The sequence below is a fragment of the Hippocampus comes genome, unplaced genomic scaffold (genome assembly GCF_001891065.2).
Source record: "Hippocampus comes isolate QL1 unplaced genomic scaffold, H_comes_QL1_v1.1 scaffold68, whole genome shotgun sequence".
NCBI classification, from domain to species: Eukaryota; Metazoa; Chordata; class Actinopteri; order Syngnathiformes; family Syngnathidae; genus Hippocampus; species Hippocampus comes.
This window is the reverse complement of record NW_017805625.1, coordinates 1,928,957-1,950,840: the sequence shown is the minus strand read 5'-3', so window position 1 is coordinate 1,950,840 and position 21,884 is coordinate 1,928,957. Positions and strand designations below refer to the sequence as shown.

At 46.4% G+C, this 21,884-nt stretch overlaps 1 protein-coding gene across 6 annotated transcripts in view; it reads left to right on the top strand.

The window, feature by feature from the left end:
• Nucleotides 1-1,664: 1,664 nt before the first annotated feature.
• Nucleotides 1,665-21,884, top strand: part of plxna1b (plexin A1b) — a 168,249-nt gene continuing 148,029 nt past the window's right edge. For 3 of the 6 annotated variants that reach the window (XM_019880792.1, XM_019880790.1, XM_019880791.1), the window contains exon 1: nt 1,666-1,801. The gene's annotated coding sequence lies outside the window, so the exon portion shown is untranslated. Of the gene's footprint in view, nt 1,802-20,364; nt 20,592-20,661; nt 20,746-21,884 lie in introns of those variants that run through there. The other 3 variants (XM_019880787.1, XM_019880786.1, XM_019880788.1) reach the window with 3 other exon arrangements.

The window sequence follows — 21,884 nt, the reverse complement described above, 5'->3', positions numbered from 1 at the left end:
CCGTGCGTGTGAAGCGTAAGTGGACCAACGTGAACGCAAAACTAATCAATGCATTCATGTTTCAACGTGAGATCACGAGCAGCCTTGTCCTGGGGCCTTTCATGTGGCAAGTGAGCCTAATATCTTCATATTAGTAAGACCAAAACAACCATTTCTAATGCTGTAGTAGGCCTTTGAAACCAATTGAAAGCTGGGTCTTGTGAAAAAAAAAAAAACGCAGGGGAAACATTTTTAGAAAGTACTGAAATTCAGTTGCCCTCGTAGTTGCACAATACACACACACACACACACACACACACACACACACACACACACACACACACACACACACACACACACACACGAGCATTTCTGTCTCTCCTAAGCATTAAGACACACATCCCTCCTGTGGTGCATACACAGCACACTGGATCAGGTGGTGTGGTCAGAACCGGAGCGTGCTCTCTGCTCTCCCGAGTGCAATCAGTAACTGAGCTGCCTGCTTGAATAACTCAGTTACCTCTAAAGCCTTCGCACTGCCGCAACGTCATTGAAAAGTGCTTAAAAAACACTTTGTCCGTGTTCCTAATATTAGCCTCAATTGATCCTGACATATCCAAGTCACTTCCGCTGACTTGAGGTTGCACGCTCTAACAAGGTAAAAGGGGAGAAAAGTTGCCTATGCTAAGACTTGTCTTGGGAATCTGTTGAGTTTCCACTCAATTGAGATGAGGCGATGTGAACGTGTCTTCTGATGTCATACGACAGGCAAAAACCAGGGCCTCCTTATTTCATCAGGGGCTGATCAGATAGGCTTCTAAGTGTGCCCGGGCCGATACCCTATAGGTCAGGGGTCACCAACATGGCAGCCGCAGGTGAGCATCTGATTGCACCCATTTGAAGGCGAGATTCTAAAGCTACATGAATTTGAACACTGCGGCGGAAGTGACGTCTTATAGCCATCAAATTTGGCCTTTGGAGAACACAGGATACAAATTTGGACACAAGTTATTGTGATTGGGTGGAAACTTGGATAGGCTCCACCTTACCTGAGACCCAAGTAAGTGTAAGATGTTTACAAATTGGATGGATAGGTCTGGTTTGTTTTATTTTCAAAGTGAAATTATATATTCTGGGACAATGTTGTATTGGTTTGGAATATCAATTCCAGTACATCAGTAAATGCATATAAAACAAGACATTCAGAAAATATAGCTTTGAAACATGCATCCCTTTTCCATGCCACTTATAGACGCTCTTCTCAACGTTTGAATTTTGCCTTTTCCACTCTCTTGTTAGATGGTCTTTGTGGAATTTGTATTGACAAGTGCTCCTTTCTGGAATTCTTAATGGTTAAATGTATGCAGCTAATCATTCTGGTGTCTCATTGAATGAATTATTTACAATACAAATGACAACATTATTCAGGAAAATTCAGATCAACTAGAAATTAAACTGATTGAAAAAAATAACTTAAATGACTAACGAAGTACGTATGACAGAATGCAATCCGCTCCAAGGCGACGTGGGGTAAAAGGGGGAGTCCGTACATGGACTTGCCGTTTGAAATGAACCACGAGAGTCAACCGTGGGGCGCCCTCTGTGGACAGAATGAAGTACTGCATGAGCGGAGCGCCTGCCCCTCCCCTTTTCCTCCACCCTCAGCGTGGAGCCGGAGCTGCATTCCTCTTCTCTCGAGTCACACGCAGGGAGCCACCGAAGAGAGAACACCAATCTCTCCGTGACGAGAGTGGAAATGTCCCCAAGTTTTGGAATTTAATAAACCATGGCGAGCATTTCTTCGCTGCGGATCACTTGACCGGTAAGTAACGTGCAAACTCACGGGTGGGACTCCTCTGGGGAGCGAGTACTGCATGTTTTGGTCACCGAAGCCGGCTGGCGGACTGAGTTTATACCGTACGGCTCTTGTACAGCTCTGGTCCGTAGGGTGATTTGATTGTATCCCCCCCCCCCCAAACGAGCAGCAGCAGCAGGCTGCTCCTTGCTTCCACCCCCCTCGCCCCCTGTTTGCAATGCTGGGCGCGCCACACAGAGCCAGGCGTGAAAATAGACACGAGGTCCAACAGGCAAAGTCTTTCTCGGCATGACTTAGGGAGGGAGACGGAAGAACGACACCGAAAGCTTTGCAAACTTCGTTTGAAAATGTTGACTTTATAATCTCCCTAAAGCTTCTGTTCGGGTTGCGACGCAGCGTTACAGGTAGAGTACATGATTGACTTTTGTGCCATGTCAAAATGTTGCTATATCGCAAACGAGGAGGCTCCCGGAGTGATGTTTGTTGACACGGCGCAGCTAGCCGCCCCTGTTGGCTCTTGAAATTCCACAACCAGCACTTCCACATCCAAGCATAGTTACAGGTTTGACACCCGTGTCACCTGTGTGCGGAACCACTACTTTATTTCTTCCCGGTTGCACCACAAGGCTCTTCCGAATGGTCCTACGGGATGAAACCCGCTGCTGGATTTCTCCCGAGGGACGTGCTGGTGTTGTTCCCCTTCAACATCCCCACCTCCACCCAAAATCAATTCCCTTATTAGCTTTGAAATGATTACAATCGTATTGGTGCGGCGTTAAAAAGGGGGGCGTTAATGCAATTTGTAAGCTTTTGTTATTCGACAGTAATTGAGCAGGCAGCGAGCAGAGTCTGGGTGTGTGTGGAGTGCGCAATGCTTGGCAGCTCATCGGAAAGAGACTCCTTGCTCGGTAGGGTTCCCCTCACTCTTCTTTTATTCGAATAAAAAGTCAAATCAGATGTTGACGCATTTGGGAATTATTTGGAGCCTGATGAAAATAAAATAAAAAAATTCTATGCGGGACAATTCTTTATTCTTTTGCAGTTTAATGGTCATTTGGGAATTATTTGGAGCCTGATGAAAATAAAACAAAATTCAATGCGGGACAATTCGTTATTCTTTTGCAGTTTAATAGGAGCTGGAAATCACTGCAGTCTTCTTTTTTCCTTTTTTTTTTCCGAATCAAGGCGTCTTGCAGTGTAACTCATTGTGGCTAATTTAACATTTGAAGTGCTTAATCCTGTTTAAGAAACCTTTGTGAGGATTTATGCACCACACTATGAGTGAGCTATAAGAGAAATAGCCCACTTCTGCCCATGTTCAGTCATGCAGCAGCACATTGTTGGCCCGATGCCACCAAGCACTCACAATCGAACAGGTGGCAATACAAACATGAGAGTGTGTATTTAAGTGTTGGCATCCACTCGTCTCGCCGGTACATGTTAACTTTTCAATCGGGGTTAATTTATAATGGTAGTTAGTACATGAGGAAACTGTCAACAGAAGTTTCAGAGGTCAAACAATGAAATAAATCATCACGAATGCATTTTCCTCTCTGGGAGAATTCCACTTTTTAAAAAATGTTGTATTTTTTGAATTAATCATCTAACAGTCCTGGTATTTAATTCTCTTGTTTTTTTACGATCGCATCCATCGGCTTGCAAATTGCAAAATTCCCCACTCTGGGTTGCCTCCGTTGATTGTGCAATCTCGTTATCTGCAATCAAAAGCCAAATCTGCAACCTTGCATGACATTTACATGATTCCTGCAACCCAGCCAGAAAATGACGAGCAGTTTGCCGTCATCTTGCCTAATTATGATACATATCTTCCCACAATAGAGCGGCAGTGTCATGAATTTTCAAGGCCTGCGCCATCCATCCGGCCCCGTCTGCTGGCGTGAGGGCTCAATCTGTGATGTCCAAACTTTGGAATTCTTGCTGACATGTGCACTTTGCACCCCTCCGGTTCTGCCTTTGTGTGGTTGTCCCCCCTCCCCGTTCCTCTCCCCTCGCCATGCATTCCTCTGGAGTATACAATGAGTAGAATATTTAAGGTCTAATTAGATTGTGGGTGGATGACAAAGCAGAGAAACCGTGCTTAAGTGATGAATGAGCCATCAACGGCGAGAACAAGAAATATTGTTTGGGGTTATGCTCTACTGTGATTCATTGCTTTCACATGGGGCCAAATAAATGCACTGTGATCACACTTACCGGTTTTGTGTAGGTGTTGCGAGGCTGTAAAAGCCACCTCCTTTTCCAGTGCGCGTAACCGAATGACAATCTGAACCTGAGTGACAATCTCATCCTCCTCTCGGTCTCCTTTCCTGTGCAGTTCTTCCGACCTCATGCTGCCACTCAGGATTTCTTCACGTCTTCTTCCGCTCGCGCTCATGATTTTCTGCCCCTGCGTTCTGTCAGGAGCGTCTACCTCCCTGCTTTCACGCTGCCGTGCGCTGCCTTTTTTTCCCTTCCTTTTGCACACTCCCTCGTTCTTTTCGCTTCTGCTGTTCTCACTCTGTCAAGTTACGTGCGGGTTCCCTCCTCACATATGGGAGACTGCCGTGCTGCCTCCCCTCTTGACTAGTTCACTTCACAGTCTCAAAAGTCAACCGTGTGGCCGTCACTGTTTTCCTGCCGGACTTGGAGAGGGAAAGCCAATCAAGCCAAAATATTGGCCGCGGCAGAAGTGTCCAAGTAAACGATTTAAGTGCTCAACACGGAAAACGATTAAAGTGCCCGACACTAATTGGCATGTGCATTCGCCAACACGCACTCAGAAAGCCCTGCGCAGCCATTACGAAACGAAGATAATACCAAAAGCATAGTTAACTACTGACTAAACGAAGGAAGAAGGAGACAAGCAAGACTTCTCAGGATATTTAGCCCCTTGTGGATGTAAGCCCATGAGTTTTGTGGGCCTTTTTGTTGAATATGTTGTCTTCATAACGTTTGTCTTTCATTTATTGTTTCGTAATGCCGTTTGTAGTTCGATATTTCATGTCCGTGTTTGTGACAAGTTCTCACGGGTCGCCAAGGAATAAACCCTTTGTTTTTATGGACTTCGTGTTGCGCTTCATGCTACATCCTGAGGGAGCTACATATGAATCAATATTCTGATTTCTTGGACGTAATATTTTTAATGTTCAGCGAAGCTCTTTGTTACAGCTGCAGTGGTTGTGAAGCCTCGATACAAATAAAGCTGTATTGTATTGTATTCCCTTTAGCGTAGCTCCACTTAGCTTCGATTCTATTCGCCTCATAAAGCAGTGCGCCCAATATACGGTTTTAAAACAGGCCAATCATTGAAGGTGCGCCTTATTGTATACAACTTGGTGGTGACTGGCAGAAAACGTAATTTTTTTTTTTTTTTGGGTGATGACATGGCATCTTTGATTAGCTGTTAGCATGGCGACGTTACATCGCTAAGTCAGCCGCGATTCCGATTTAAATTTGCAGCAAAACTGCGGGCCGACATTTGACCACCCTTGAAAAGTAGTTGTCAAAACCCTGGGCCTTACTTCGTGTCTTGCTGCGAATTGCTGATTCCCTTAGCGTTAAGGTCCCAATGTTGTGCCTACCTTGTGTACCACCGCTGTTTTTCTTTTCCCCTCTGTTGGAGTGTTTTTCCTGAGTCTCTGTGGGGTTGTTGTGTGGTACCCCGAGGCAAGGAACCATGCAGCAGCAGCAGCGGCAATATTAAAACACACCAAAGAGAGACTCGCAGCAGAGCTCAAGGCCCTGTTATATACACACACACACACACACACACACACACACACACACACACACACACACACACACACACATACACACACTCACACACGTACTGCTCGCTTGGTGCTAACACCTCTCCAGTTGACAAGCTCCTAATATGAAATAAACTCACTCGCCAATACCTGGCGGGCCTGTCTCGACTGACTGTTCAAATAGGAATGACCTCCATTTGGACCAAATGAAGACCTGGGATTGAGATTTGAGAGTCAGTGGGTGGCGCTCAAGTGCGAAATACTGGCGCACGACAAATCATTTCTCAGGGTAAGTGTGCAGGTGGGCCCGCAGCGTCAACCCTCATCAGTGCCAGTCAGAAGCAAATTTAAAGGCGAGCGCAGATGCCGACGCGTTTTTCAAGGCTCAAACCCGGTGGCTCCTTTTATTCCGAAGAAAATGCTGGAAATGAAGCGCATGCGCAATAGGAGTTCCGATGTGGAGAATTTGAAATGAAAACAGAGTTTGTCTGATTTGATCCTGTGACACCCCCCCCCCCCAAAAAAAAAGATCCTTTGTTCAGTACCTTCTCTCCAAAAATATGAGCAGTATAAGGACACCGCTCAAACAGCAGCACCAGAGGAGGGCAGCCCTATTTATTTTTTTTTCCTGTCTCAGACTCAGTCTTGCTCAGCCAAGTGAACTGTCTGCTATGTATAATTAATTTTCTCTCCTCTCCCAGTTTATTTTTATCCCCCGCTTTTAACCATTCCTTCAAAGGACCCCTTCCCCGCTTCCGTCCTCCACAGTGCCTGCTGAAAGTGACAGCTGCTCGGCTAAGGGGGACGCTGTTTGAAGCAGATAGTAGAAAGGTCCCTCAACTCAAGATGATTTGGAACAGAAACATCTCTCGCTCTCTCTCTCTCTTTCTGCTCTGCTGACGGTATCAAAAAGGTTGCTTGCTAATCTGGCCGCAAATTGAAAATCGTATCCACCTCCACTCGAGTCTGCGTAGGCCTGTTGGGAAACAGAATTTCCACGTTGAACTGGTTGTTTGGTGGGATTTAAGTGGTTTGTACTGTTAAGCACGATAAAGACAAAACATCTATTGAGTTTGATAGACGGTTTCGAATGCAGTTGAATCTGTGTGGTCCACCCTGGGCATTTTGAAGATAAAGACACAATGATGGCTTGCAGTTGAAGCCACCATTAGCAGTCAATTGCGTCCATGTAAATTACCAGAATGGTCACTGATTTAAAAAAAAAAAAAAAATCGTCGTGTTTTATAATTCAAAACAAAGTCACACTCTTCGAGGGTGTGTTTGTTTCTGATCAACATTGGAATGTAGTCATAGTCCAAGTGACGATTGTGCCTGAAGTTGCAATGAGTCACTCCTGACTCTGTTTCCTCTTCTGACCCGCTCGCCCCCAAGTAGAAATCCCACCGCCTCCTGCAGCTCGCGGACGCGGCCTCAGTGCGCCAGGCTCCCTCACTTGCATGCTAACGCTCTCGTCAGCATTCCGTCCATCTTCCCAAACTCTTGAGTCAGGCTGGCCGCTTTGGGTCCCCCTTGCTTGCAGTCGCATCAAAACGTCGATCCTGATTGCGTTTTCTCCACTGCAGAAGACCCCGGCCTGGGACTTTCCCCGTTGGTCATGAAGTCACAAGTCTTTCCTGTGGCCACGCGTTGTCATTTGTGTTGTCTTGGTTATGTTCACATCTTGTCATCATTTGAATTAGGTGCGGGGGGAGGAGGGAGACGTTGAAAACAGGACAGTGACTTGGGCACTCTTGTTTTAGAATATAGCCCCACTTTCGAAGCACATTATTTCACGTCATTTTTACGCATCCTTTGTAGGCGAACGCCTCACAATGGTGATTTTTAACTTCCACGTTCAAGTGTCACATCACATTTTTTTTGTTTTGTTTTGATGTTAACCCTTTCATGCACAAATAATGATAACCTGGAACCTGATAAGCTGCTTACTATAGTAACCGCTGTCTCTGAAAGGGTTAAAACACAGGTGTCAAACTCAAGGCCCGGGGGCCAGATCTGGCCCGCCACACCATTTTATGTGGCCCGCCAAAGCAGCCGCCAACATGTCAACTTCCATGATCCTTTCTAAAATGTCCAAACCCCTCATGATAGTAGCTTAAACAAAAGTTAAATCAACAGTTATTCTTAAACTCAAGGCCCGGGGGCCAGATCTGGCCCGCCACACCATTTTATGTGGCCCGCCAAAGCAGCCGCCAACATGTCAACTTCCATGATCCTTTCTAAAATGTCCAAACCCCTCATGATAATAACTTAAAACAATAGTTAAATCAACAGTTACTCTTGACTTCTTTATATGGTTTCAGTCATAAAGTCCCTCCAAGTGAAACGGTAACTAAAATGTGGCCCGCGCCAAAAATGAGTTTGACACCCCTGGGTTAAAAGATGCTGAAGGCTTCATTAGTCGTCGCTACGGTCAAGTGTTGGTGGGTTGCCCTTGCCAAACACCCCCAAATCTGCCAACCTGCAGAAAACCTTTTCTTCCGGGTGGATATCTGGACCCACCTGTCAGTATCATCCGCAGCAGCAAGGGTTAAAAGATGCTGAAGGCTTCATTAGTCGTCGCCACGGTCAAGTGTTGGCGGGTTGCCCTTGCCAAACACCCCCAAATCTGCCGGCCTGCAGAAAATCTTTTCTTCAGGGTGGATGTCTGGACCCACCTGTCAGTATCATCCATATACGGGATGCTATCTGAACGTACACGGGGACTCGCGCCGAACGTAAGAGAACGATCACAGTGGAGGAGATGAAAAGGGAATCAGGCGCGCAGCTATTTATCCTCGCGGTTCATGTTAATCACAAGGAGCGACTCATATAATTGCTCACTTTAAAAATTTTTTTTAGCCTTTGCCCTGTCTCTGTCGCTTCCCACGCCATTTTTTTTTCTAATATCATCACCTTTTCTTGTTGCACACACAACCTGCCGGTTTCCGTGTTGTTTACCAAGGGGACCGTTAAATTATTCAGCTACGCAGGAGTAGCGCGTACAACCCTACTCCCGTACTGTACACAAGACTTATAGGAGGCAGACCTTTAAAACGAGCGGTTCGGCGATATAGAAAGCGTGACTTTGGGCTCGCCAATAAATCCGCATGTTGGCGGATGTCTGACCTCTCTATTACGACAAATACTGTCTTGGTTTTGAACAGACTGGATACCCTTTTGATGCATCCTTTTAGGTGCTGGTTGGATTGAGTAGATGGGATCATGGAATCTATTTCGTTGAAGAAAAAAAAAAGGTGCTTCACATTGCCATGTCAAAAAGAACCATAGAACTCGAGTGGTGTTGGTTCTCATGTAAATCATTTTCGGAATACTTCCCTACCCCTTGGCGATCTATGTTTAACCTCATTAGTCACATTTCCACACCGGGCTGAGGGGCCGTGTCAGGTCTCGGCTTGAACTTCGCTGTACCTGGATGACAAATGAGTTTGGATTGTCATGGATTTCCTGGAGAGCTTTTTCTTTCTGGGAACTGGAGCCACGAACAAGTCACCGTGTTCTCGGGACCCCTGTAATATTTTGTGGTTAGGGTCAAACTCAAATCCTTAAAATCGCACGTGTCGTTGAAAACTTCCCTACGGATGTTACCCAAGTAACACGGACTCCACATCGCGCCCTTCTTTTCATTTCTACCGCCTCTTTGTCAGCTTTTTCTTTTGTGCTCCTCTCAAAAGGGTTAAGGAGGGAGAAACGATGCGTAGCCTGCCAAGTCGGTGCTGCATTGTGTCGCAGCCATGTGCAACTGCGTTGCACGTTAGCCAGATACGCACATCCGCAAACTTTTCCGCCGTTAGCCTCACCTCCTCAGTGTCAATTTTGAGTGTGTGCGCTTTGCATAGGCGACCTTCCTTAACGAACAGGTTACAGTCCGTTTTGATCCTCGCAGGTCAGTGCACCTTTCCCTAACATCCAACACCACGCAGCAGAAACCTTCCTTTCTCCTCCTGCCTCAGTGGAAACATGTGCTCTCGGACCATAAAACACATTCCCCCTCCCTTTCCTTCCTACCGACGCTAGTTAAGAAAACCACACAGCGTTATGTTGTTTCAAACGCCGGTGACTGCTCACGCCTAATTCTTTTGACAGACTTAGGTTGCGGCCATTCTACAACAGCGCAAGTCCCGGGGGGGCTTTTAAGTCCGCCATCCTTCACTGACCCCCCGCTGAGGAGAGGCATGCAGAGCAGGAGGCTCTGGGAATAAGTACTCCAGGCCAGGCAATGGTGGACTGGTAGCACTGGGGGAGGGGGGGGGGGAAGATTTAGAGGGGAAAAAGCAGTTGGAGAAAGATGCCCGATCTATGAGGAGAGCTGAGACAGAGCGGGGTCAAAGGTTAGACTGATCCCTTGTTTAAAGGTGGAATTCAACCAAAGGGCTTTTATTGGCAGGGTCCTGAGCGGCCATGGGTGAGTCACCGAATGGTATTGCGGGGGTGGGGCATTTAGGTTGCTGTTACAACGAGGCACACATTAATGTCCTATAATGATGTCAGCTGTGGCCCGGGTTTCCATACGAAGAGTCATTGGAGGTTCTCCAGGCCCCGCGCCTCCATACGTTCTCATTAAAGCCATTCAGCAGTCGTTCGTCGGGTCTTCCAATGTTTCTCAACGCTCATAAATAACATTTGTGCCACCAAGTCTTTTTTTTTTTTTTTTCTGACGCTATAGCTTTCCGTGGTAGACAAGGTGACTGAGCACGTGACAAAGCAGCCAGCGAGCGCGGCGGTGGCGCATTCCAAATGAAATGGGGTGTGTAACTCGTGAATAGCGGGATGTGCTGATGCGTAGCGGCAAGGAGGAGTTTCCTCCTTTCTCTCCGCTCAGCTTTCCCTCGGGACCGGAGTCCCTCCTTGCATCACCAAGATGTATATTTTCCCCTGGTTTCCATTCCATGTTAAGGAATGCGTCGTGGCTCCTTTCCTTCGCCCACTGTGACCTCACTTGGCTGCGCCAGTAAGTGTGAGTGCACCGTGACTCCGTCTTGACTTCCCACTGACAGATGTTCGCTGCCCAACTGTAAACGCGCAAGGATGTTCGCTGGCACAACAAGGCGGCGGTATTGTGTTTCGAACGCACCCGTTTGCCAGTAAGGCGCAAGTCACAAAGCTTTTGTGCCGTCGTTTGTCCTCCCAAAACTAAAAATGGAAAGTGTCAAAGCTACGGTTTTCCGGAACGGTGAGCGAAAGACGCTGCGTTTTTATATTCAAGAGGCACACCTCATCCTGCCCTCGGCAATCGGTACTCCCGTCAAAACTTGGCTGCAGTACAGGCCCGTTTTGACAAGTAGCCCATCTCCCAGTCCGCCTGGAGGTGCAACAACATAAAAGCCTTGGGCGTTTTTAGATTTGCGGATGGGCGGGGATGCGGGAAACGCGAACAAAATGACGACGGAGACGGCACCTTGGCCAGGCACAGCTGCGGAAAACAGACAACAGAAGAGCGAAGGAGGGAATTTGGCAGCATCGGCCCACTCGGAGAGTTTGAGCAACAAGCCAATGCTAATGTTGTGACGAGACACACTTGTGTGGAAGGTGGAGTGGGGAAAATATAAGAATGTGGGAAAAGAGGGATGGCAAAGAAATCAGAAGCTGAGTCAAAGTTGGAACAGACGCTGTCACGGCCCCACCGCGCTGGCTTTGCTTCATTTTGTTTTATTTGCCGCCCCGCAATTTTATCAAGGCCGGAAATTCGGTTTCACGGAAAATGGAGGAATGACATGTTCTATTCTTTGGACTCTAGATTGAATTGATTGACACACACACACACACGACCACAAGAACACGACACCCACTGTGACGTCTGCTACCTGCAGCAAGTTGGTTAGTTTTCTCCAGTACGAACCGCAGCCACGAACACTTCCGAAATTCAAAATCTGGCGCAGAATATTCACATTTGTTCTTGTTTGACCGTCGGCAATAAGTCTTCGACATAACGCGACTGCCTCGTCGTCTTTACCAAACGTCATCATCGGTGAGGAGGAGTTTCCTCCTTTCTCTCCGCTCAGCTTTCCCTCGGGACCGGAGTCCCTCCTTGCATCACCAAGATGTATATTTTCCCCTGGTTTCCATTCCATGTTAAGGAATGCGTCGTGGCTCCTTTCCTTCGCCCACTGTGACCTCACTTGGCTGCGCCAGTAAGTGTGAGTGCACCGTGACTCCGTCTTGACTTCCCACTGACAGATGTTCGCTGCCCAACTGTAAACGCGCAAGGATGTTCGCTGGCACGACAAGGCGGCGGTATTGTGTTTCGAACGCACCCGTTTGCCAGTAAGGCGCAAGTCACAAAGCTTTTGTGCCGTCGTTTGTCCTCCCAAAACTAAAAATGGAAAGTGTCAAAGCTACGGTTTTCCGGAACGGTGAGCGAAAGACGCTGCGTTTTTATATTCAAGAGGCACACCTCATCCTGCCCTCGGCAATCGGTACTCCCGTCAAAACTTGGCTGCAGTACAGGCCCGTTTTGACAAGTAGCCCATCTCCCAGTCCGCCTGGAGGTGCAACAACATAAAAGCCTTGGGCGTTTTTAGATTTGCGGATGGGCGGGGATGCGGGAAACGCGAACAAAATGACGACGGAGACGGCACCTTGGCCAGGCACAGCTGCGGAAAACAGACAACAGAAGAGCGAGGGAGGGAATTTGGCAGCATCGGCCCACTCGGAGAGTTTGAGCAACAAGCCAATGCTAATGTTGTGACGAGACACACTTGTGTGGAAGGTGGAGTGGGGAAAATATAAGAATGTGGGAAAAGAGGGATGGCAAAGAAATCAGAAGCTGAGTCAAAGTTGGAACAGACGCTGTCACGGCCCCACCGCGCTGGCTTTGCTTCATTTTGTTTTATTTGCCGCCCCGCAATTTTATCAAGGCCGGAAATTCGGTTTCACGGAAAATGGAGGAATGACATGTTCTATTCTTTGGACTCTAGATTGAATTGATTGACACACACACACACACGACCACAAGAACACGACACCCACTGTGACGTCTGCTACCTGCAGCAAGTTGGTTAGTTTTCTCCAGTACGAACCGCAGCCACGAACACTTCCGAAATTCAAAATCTGGCGCAGAATATTCACATTTGTTCTTGTTTGACCGTCGGCAATAAGTCTTCGACATAACGCGACTGCCTCGTCGTCTTTACCAAACGTCATCATCGGTGTGAGGAGTTTGCGCTTTCCCGGACTTCTTGGCTTCCCTTATCAGGGAGGCTTGTCGGTCCCCCTCATGCTGTCACTCTGCCGTAGGAGCATGTGATGAAAATGTCTGTTTAATCATGCAGAGAGGTCAACCAATCAAAGGGCCCCGGCTGAGTGATTTAAGGGCCTATTCAGAGCACAGCTGGAGCGGTCGGGAAAGAGAGAATGACGTGGCTTGGGTTTTTGATTGCTCTATGGCGCAGGTCGCCTCTCATCCACTTAGCACCGGTTTTGTTTCACCAATAGCGCTTTGCGATGGATCGATATTTCGACAGACAGACAGATGGATGGGCAGAGGGGGTCGAGAGCAGATTGACACCCAAAGTAGCTAACCAAATGGCTGTTTATCAGACGTGGACACCCAGTGCCGTTTTGCGTCACCTTGTCAACAGAGCTCATCTTGTTAACATGGGCGGGTTTTCTTCGCCACACGTAAACACGTTTGACTACACACCCGCTATCTACGTATGCTCTCTGCGGACGAGACGATTCTTACCTGAATGGTAATGGTGAGATGGTAGAGAAGTGACAGATGGTTGGGAGGAGCAGGGGTGGTTAAGGACGTACAGAGATTATGATTGTGTTCTGTCTAAAGTCCCTTTCAGCTCCCCCAATATCGAGTTCATAATTCGTCACGTGGGCTGTCATTGACATCACCTCTGCCTTCAAACACGCGGTGGTTACAACGTAATGTAACACAATGCAATTAGTTGGCCGTTAACCTGTAGCCGACTCTCATCTTGAGCAAAATCGACAACTGACACCCGTTCACACCGAAAGCCGTAAGCTGTGTTTGTGTTTTCTATCATACACAGTGCGAGAGTTGCATATTTTTCCCGATTGACTACGAATTGTCTCATCAAGATATGAAAGTAGCCCAATGGCTGTACTGCAGGAGAGAAGAATTTGACATGACGTGCGTTTGGACAGCTGCAATATTCTGCAGCAGTCGTGAACGCGTTATCCTCGCGCTTTTGTTGCTCGTGTGACGGATACGGCCACTGAGTTAGCATGAGTGGAGTACCACTCCAGGAAATAGCTGGCCTCTTGCTCTGTCTCTCTGACTGTCCCACCTACCCACCCCGAATTTCTCTGACCTTGCGTTGGCGTGTGCTGATGAGCGCTGAGTGGATACACTCGTGAGCGGTGTGTGCACACCCGCGTGAGAGCTGGGAAAAAAAAACGTGGGCGCTCCATTTGTTGTGTAAATGCGAGCCGCTAATTGACTGCCAGGCATGCAGGCTCTCCTTCAGTGGCTGAGCCCTGCCCTCCGCTGTGTCCCAGGGATCCTGCCAGGGGAATGCATGCCCCCCACCCCTCAGCCCCCCCCCCTTACACACAGACACATTCAAAGCACCCTCCAGTTCTCTGTGTTCCTCTTTTGGAGCACGACTGGCACGGGGCCAGCACGAGGATGGTGCACGGTGCACTCATCTGCTCCCTCTGTCTGGCTGTTGAACTTCTGTAATGAAAAGCTGCACGGCTTTTACACATCATTACTGACTGCTCTCTGACATTCGTTGATATGACATTTTATCTCGTAAAAGACAATGGCTTCACTCTTTGCAGTACTGGTTTTATACTAGTCAGAAAGATAGATTTTTTTTTTTTTTTTTTTTTACTCAAGCAGATGGCAAAAACGTTTATAAATGTTTACGCTTGCTATTATTAGCTGGAAAATGCAAAAGCACGGAATTGAAAGGACCTGTAGCAGTTATCCAAATTACACTGTAGTACATTTAAGGCAGAGGTGTCAAATTTATTTCCATTATAGTTACGGTTTCCCTTCGAGGTCCGTAATGACCGTGAATTTTGCGAAACCGTATGAATGTTTAACCACCTCCACATATTACATACACAGCGAACAACAAATTGATGGATAGCTAGTTTTGGAATCAGAAGTCAAGAAGAATGGCTTGTTCAAACATTGTTATGATGGAGGACATATGACAATTGGACATTTTGGTTCAGACTTAAGGAAGCATCATAGAAATGGACATGCTTGATTTCCTGTCGTGACCCACTTAAAAGGTTGTGGCGGGCCACATCTGGCCCCCGGGCCTTGACTTTGAGACCTGTGATTTAAGGTGTACACTCAGTTGCCAGAACATCTGCTCTGAGCTCCTCAACTGTCAGTGTGTGATCAGTCCAGGGTGTAATTTGTCGTAAATTAGTTGCGACTTGATACTGGAAGGTGAGTCCAATTGTGGCCGTTAGCAAGGCAAATTATGCAAGTCATTCGGAGAGGACATAGTATTTACTTTTTTTTTTTTTAAAGAAGGAATTTTTAGAATGAAATGATTCAAAAAGTGCAATGGAAATTATAGTAGCCTAGAAAAGAAGCACACACGCAGAGGATCAGACTTTCATTGTTCTGACTCTCCCAGGCTCGTCCATTGTTATGCAGAGGTAAACATTTGGGGACACAGAAAAAGAACAGACAAACAAAATGACACCCTCTATTTAGACTGCAAATGCAAAGGAGCAATTGTGTTTTGTATGCATCCGGCATCGCAGTCGACAGCGGCGTTGAAAATGACAGGAAGGTGCATGGCGGAGAGACTCTGTATTGTATTAACGCATAAATCTGCGTGAAGGCTGTCATCCAAATCGCACCACTGGCCCCCACTTTTTTTTTTTTTTTTTTAAATATTCAGAAACGGTGATGCGCGGCAGCAATCTGTTCTTTTTTTTAAAACGTGTCCCCAATAAACACATACAAAGTTAAGTTCATTCGACGTCGTCGTATGAACCTCAATTTGAAGCATAGCTGCGGCGATAATAAGACACAGAGTCAAGAGGCAGGGTTTAACATCAAGTGTGCCGCTTTGGTTTTCAGCGACAACAACAATAGGATTAGCTGGCACGCTAAATACGTCGGGCCCAGGCCAAGCCTCTTAAACTGTCACAAGGCACATTTAATATATTTCAATGCAGTCACCCACCTGTGATTTCAATGCGGCTTGCCCTTGGGGTGAGAGAAACTGAATAATAAATATTCGGTTTCAGTTGATTACGGCCAACGTTGTCTGACAATCACAACATAATATAAAGGGCCGCATAAAAGAAAGAATAGCTTCTCGAAAAAAGGGATTTGGCTGTGAAGCGGAGCTTAGAAAACGTCGCCGCCGTGTTGTCTTTCTCACCAGTTCAGAAACCTTCGTGGGAAAAAAAAAAGTTATTGCTGGGACATTGTAAACGATGAGCATCATTTGCTAATCTTACAATAACAGTGTATTTAATTCTACATCAATCAAACGGTAACTCTCATGTAGCCCATAATATAGAGAGGGCTATCCAATAATTTACCGTTTAAATGCCACCAATTTTCACGAACAGTAACCATTAGTGTCACGTCACTTAATTCCCTTCAACATAGGGCCTCGTAAACATCACGTTCTTGTGATGTAAAAGAAAAACTTTGTGTTTGGACATTCCTTAGTTTCCTCGCTTAGACTGGTCCACGTTAACCCGAAGAAATCATACACAAAAGCTGTTCATGTTAGCTCGTCTGCGTCGTCTTTTGGAGTTGTGTTCACCCCTTAGATTGTTTAAAAAAAAATAATTAAAAAATCTATTTGTCTCCGCTATAGCCAACCATGTGTTTGGTGCGTATGTCTTTCTTTTTTTTTTTTTTGAGTTATTAGTGACTTCAATGACGTTTTGCAGCCCTTTCCTCAAACTTCAGCACAGTACAGAAACGTCTGGCTGGACGAAAGAAATGCCGAGGGTGTGACTTGTCATCTTGGATATGCATGACTTTGTTTTTAACTGCAGTGATTGTGTCATTTCCAGCCAAGCTTTAAATTCCTCGCCACTTGTCCTGGGTCGGTAAGTATTGTGCCCAAGTCTGAGGATATGTTAGGACGCTGTTCAGTTCTATCTTTATCTCGTGTTTATGTTTCACAGCGCGGGCGCACTGGTCCGGTGAAGCAGTTAATTCCCAACGTTGCCCGACGAGCTTGATTCGCTGCTGCAACAGCGGGCATATATCTACTGTATACTTGTCAAGCGTTCGACTTCTTTGAAAAAGAGAGAAAAAGAGTTTGCTCTGGAGTATATTTTGGTGAGGAGCTCTTCATCTATTGGGCAACATTTAGTGAACGTATTTCCCGTTTTGATCTCCATTCTAAAATCCGTGCCTGTATTGCTTTGCCAATAAAGCTTCTCCAATCACATTGACGATGCGCATTGGGAGAGAGGAGGTCAGTGAGGATGTCAAATATGGGCGAAGAAAAGAAAGTCACACCGACGCAGGAAGAGCAAATTGCTCTTTCCTGCTGCTGCAGCCAGACGGGCTGCGTTGACTCTGAGTCAGCAAGACTTGAACTGGGAGGTTGGGGGGTGGGGGGGGGGGGTCTGGTCTGTAGCCCCAGGGCTGTCAGTACCATGCACACATAACAGGCATGGTGTCAGACATGTTGCCCTATTCTCCTCAGCCCCGCAGCTCCGGCGCTAACTATAGCTGCTCAGCCAACCTCTCTTAATTAGTAGCTGCTGCTGCCCGCCGGCCCTGCTTCGGCGCCACTGTGGGAAAGACCCGGCCCCGTGTCTGAGGCATGAGGCATGTTTACGCTCTGTCCCAGTGTCAATGTTGACAGACAATGCCTGGTTCAACTTTGATTTGTCCATGCCAGTTCCGGCTTTTCCTCCCTTTAAGCTGGAGTTACGTGGGAGAAAGAAAAGGAGATCGTATTGTCATCTGATGCACCGATGCCGACATGCTTCGTCTCTTCTTGCGTTTGTAGGGTTAAACTCATTGAAATGTGAGTGAAATCTATTCTCCTCCAGATTCTGGACTGGGAGCAGCTGTTGACAGTTTCCGTACACGGGTTCGGGATGGAGTTTTAGGTTTGTGTGCGTGTGCATCTGTGCATGTGTGTGTGAGTATGCGTGCATGTTTGGGTGTATGTGCTGCTTATGTACCTCAACAACCTCTGGAAACATAATATAGCAGATTCCATCCACCGCATACTTCATGGGATGAGGTTTTGGTGAGTGATGATTTTGTCCAAGGCTGCGCATAAGGCTGGCAGATTTTTTTTTTTTTTTTTTCCCAGAGGGAACCCTCAAAATTCCAATGCATCGTTGGAATCGCTACCAAGACCATCACCACAGCCACGGATCTGCCAAACAAAACCCAACTCACTGTGCCATTTGACCACCGCGGCCACTGATTTGCTAATCATGACTTTGGCACCTTTGGCGACCGCAGCCACAAGGCTCTCCTGATCACCGCCATGTTTTAAGCAAATGAGAGCGAGAGAGACACACACGGGGGGAGTTTGTTGACGAAGCTTATGTCGGGAAACACGTCCAGCTGGAGAACAGAGCAGCGCATGCACACACGTGTACGCTGGCTGCAATAGGGCAACGCAGTGACCCCTATTCGCCATTTCCTTTCACAATGAGGCTTGATTTCGGCCACGTGCAGTCACAATTGCTGGAGGAGACTTTCCAGGATTCTGCATGCATGGCAATTGTTTTAAGGTTTTTTTTTTTCTTTTTTTGAGGTGATGGTCTTAGCAATTGTGGTTGTGCTGCATAATCTCTTGATCTCTTTTAGTCTGATTCTCATTTCCTTATCCCCCCCTCCAAAAAAAATAAATCTGCTTATAGAGGAGCTTGATTTTCAAGTGCGCCAATAAGGCAAGTTTTGACCCCTTCTTAAACGTCAAGAAGTTTATACGTGGCTCTTCAAATATACGAAATTCAAGACGCCGAATGGATTCCGATTTACGAGAATGCCCATCCGCTACAGCGATACACGGTCCGTAGGTAAAGATGTAATTCAGGAATGACAACAGTTTACCTTTCAATTTGACATCTGTTGGCACAGTCTCCTGTTCTGTATTCACGACTCTACAATCGTGAGGATAGCGAAATGGAATCACGTTCTCGCACGGGCAACACGCAGGTTGATTTGCATTTAAGATGCTAATGTTGCCTTTTGGGTGAGCACAAATGTGTCTGGAGTCTGCCGGTGCTTTGTTTCATCCCACTTATTCATTAAGATTTAATAATTGCATCCGAGAGCCTCATGGCAACACCAGGAACCAAAATGTATTATTTTCTAATTTTTTTTTTTTTTTTTTCCTAATTGGGAAAAGTCAAAGCATCTAGCAAGCTCGTGCAAATTTCTGTTTCATGCAGTTCTTCCACAAAATGGGCTCTCTTCAAATCTGAGCTGGAAGAGATGAACAGCGATGTTGGTGGTCGGGAATGGTGTTCGCTACCGTGGTCCCGTTCGGTTGCCCGGGGGGAAGGACCCTTTCCCCCTTGACAAATCGCATGATGTTTTAACAAGGCAGATCAAACCACGGAAGCCTTTCTGCAAAACATCAAGGGAAGGGTCAGATGACCTGCGGAGGAAAGTGGATTGCACGGCTGCTATGGAGACCGGTTTTAGCATTCAATCCCATTATAAGACGGTGGCTGTGAAATAAGAGGTCATTTGGATCAATGGCGTTCGAGTTTGGGGTTTGATTTAATATCTGGACAGCTCATTCTTTTCTTTGCAAAATGATTTACTTGAGAGCAGAATATAGCCAATTAAGACATTGGCACATTGTCACCGGTGTGTGCTTCCACCCCAAGCCCCCCCATATGTCTATATTTGGTCAATTTCATATTCCACAATTGGTCAGTTCCCTCACGGGTCATTTTAATTTCCAAATGTTAATTACTGTGTTTGAAGCTTGCATAATGATGCAGAAACAAGAGTCCAACACAGTTTTGTTTTGGTTTTTTTTTCATCTACTTGAAAGATTTTTTTTTTGGTTTCTGATTGGCAGGAGCAGTACAATATCGAAGTTCGTTTGGTTTGTCCTGTGTTTCCGTCTCTCCGAGCCCACGCGAACACGAAATAAAATGTGAGCCCAATTAAAAGCCTCTGGGAGAGGAGTATTTGGACTTCCAATGATTGCATGTTCCAATTAGGCCCTTGCTTTTGTGCACAGCAATATTCCGTTTGGAGATCACATTTCTTTTTATCACCTCAATCTGCATTATTGTTACGAGGCTCTGGAGCAAAGTTTCTGTGTTATGCCTTCTGTCATCAGAAATTGAACTGCCTGTGCGCAACTTTAGTTTGTGGTTAACCCAAAAGCCATCGTTAGTGGCTTTTAGCCGGAGTATGTCTGAGCTCGGTGTCATTTCCCTCTTCTTTCTCCTCCTCCTCCTCCTCCCCATGTTTTTCCCTGACATTCCTCTCACTCTCATCTTCCTCAGCTCCCACCACTCTCTCCTTATCTCTCTTGCACCGTGCTCACATTACTCCTACCTACGTGTCTCCCTCTCTTTTTTTTCTTTACAGGTCCGCTCTCAATCCTCCTACACGCCGTTGTCCCGTACCAAGTTGTACGTTTGAGGTTCTCCCGGCGCAACGACAGCGACAAGCTCTTTGGGCGCAGTTTTGTGACACTCGCATTGCCCTGTTTCTCTTTTTTTTTTGTCTTCAATGAAGTGCCACCCCATTTTGATTTGGGAAGGTGCCTGTTTCTGTTGCGTGGTTTTTGTCTTCCAATCCGCCTCCTTCCCCCACCCTGTATGTGAATCACAATGGTGATGTTGTTTCTTGTCTTTCTGGACTGACCAGTCGTCCCGCTCCCTTCCTTTTGGGATTTGCTCCAAGAACAATCAAAAAGTTGCTCTTGCTCGCTTTCGCCTCCTTTTGGCATTTTCCCAACCTCCTCGCACAAATATGCTTTGTGAGTTGATGGCGTCCTAATTTGCTCGATCCATTTCGAAAATGACGACAGTATTTTCCATGGGCTCATCATCGGGGATTTTTGTGACTGACAAGCGAAGAAACGTCCACATCATGGACAAATGCTACAAAGGTACTTGGAACGATCTGAAGTTGAAGTAGTGCCGCGATGTGACAGGCACTCAATTTCCTCCTTGCTGCAGAGGGAAAAGCTAAACATGCACAGGCTGTCCTGCGCTTATCTCTTTTCATTCCACCCCATTCCGCCTGGCTGGCTATCTGAAAAGGTATCGTTGACTCTTCTTATCTTTCCCCCCTGTTTTCATTTTCAATTATTTTGCCTTTCGTTTGAATTCTTTTCACTCTTGTCTCCTCTTTTACCCCCCCCCCCCCATCGGTTGTCATTAAACATTTATTTGTGTGAGCGAATCTCTGTTCACGACATTGAATATTGTGCGTATATGTTAACTGTTTCAAGCGGCGCGATGGGCAACGTTTGCGCGAGGACTCAAGCAGACATGTAGCAATGGCCTCACGTGTGTGAACGGATTTTCAGAACGGTTCCTTCTCAGCTCGCAGCAAAGATCACGATCTCATGAGAGCGTAGCTTCGACGTTTTACATTTCAAACCGGCGTAATCCACAATTGTATCCAAATGCAGTCACATGGTTTGGAACTGGTTGTGGTGGCGTGGTGCTCACAGGTGACTTTTCATGCCGGTAGGCTGGAAATGACTTCCACTCGGTCACTGTAGGTGTGCATACGAGTGTGAATGGTTGACGGGATCCTAAATTTATCTCTACCTTTCGCACAGTCAGCTGTGGCAAACTCCAACTTCCCCATGACCCTGAAAAGGTTAAGCAGAAGTAAAATGGAGATACGGTGTGGATGGATTTTTATACTGCACACTTCAGTCCGAAAATATAGCGTCTGCACAAAACAACGTCCATTGGCCATAGTTTTGATGAAATGAAATATTGCTTGTCAGATTTTTTGTTTTGTCACATGGTATGGTTTCCATCCCTTTGAATACGCTTAAATGAAAACAGACATATCACTTGTGATTGGATATAAGTAGCTATGAACCAGAGCAAAGTAATCGGCATAATCCTTTGGTGAAATGTGTCGGCCAACTGATAATGGCGGGATACACCGTAAAAGGCGTCGCCTTTCAACTTGAGTGTGGTCCCGCGGCAAGTTGACCGTGCAACTGCTACCGATGATTTTCGGCTCAAGTCTCGCACTTTGAAAACGTTCCATCTGAAAAGGAGAGGTGATATTTATAGCGTCATTAAAATATCAGGATACAAGGATTTTTTTTTTTTTTTAAAGCCTGTCTCCTTGAAACGGCCCTTCTATTGCCCTCATTGCCAATGCTGTCACTTAAAAAAAAAAAAAAAGGTTTACCCTAACAAGCGCGTATTAC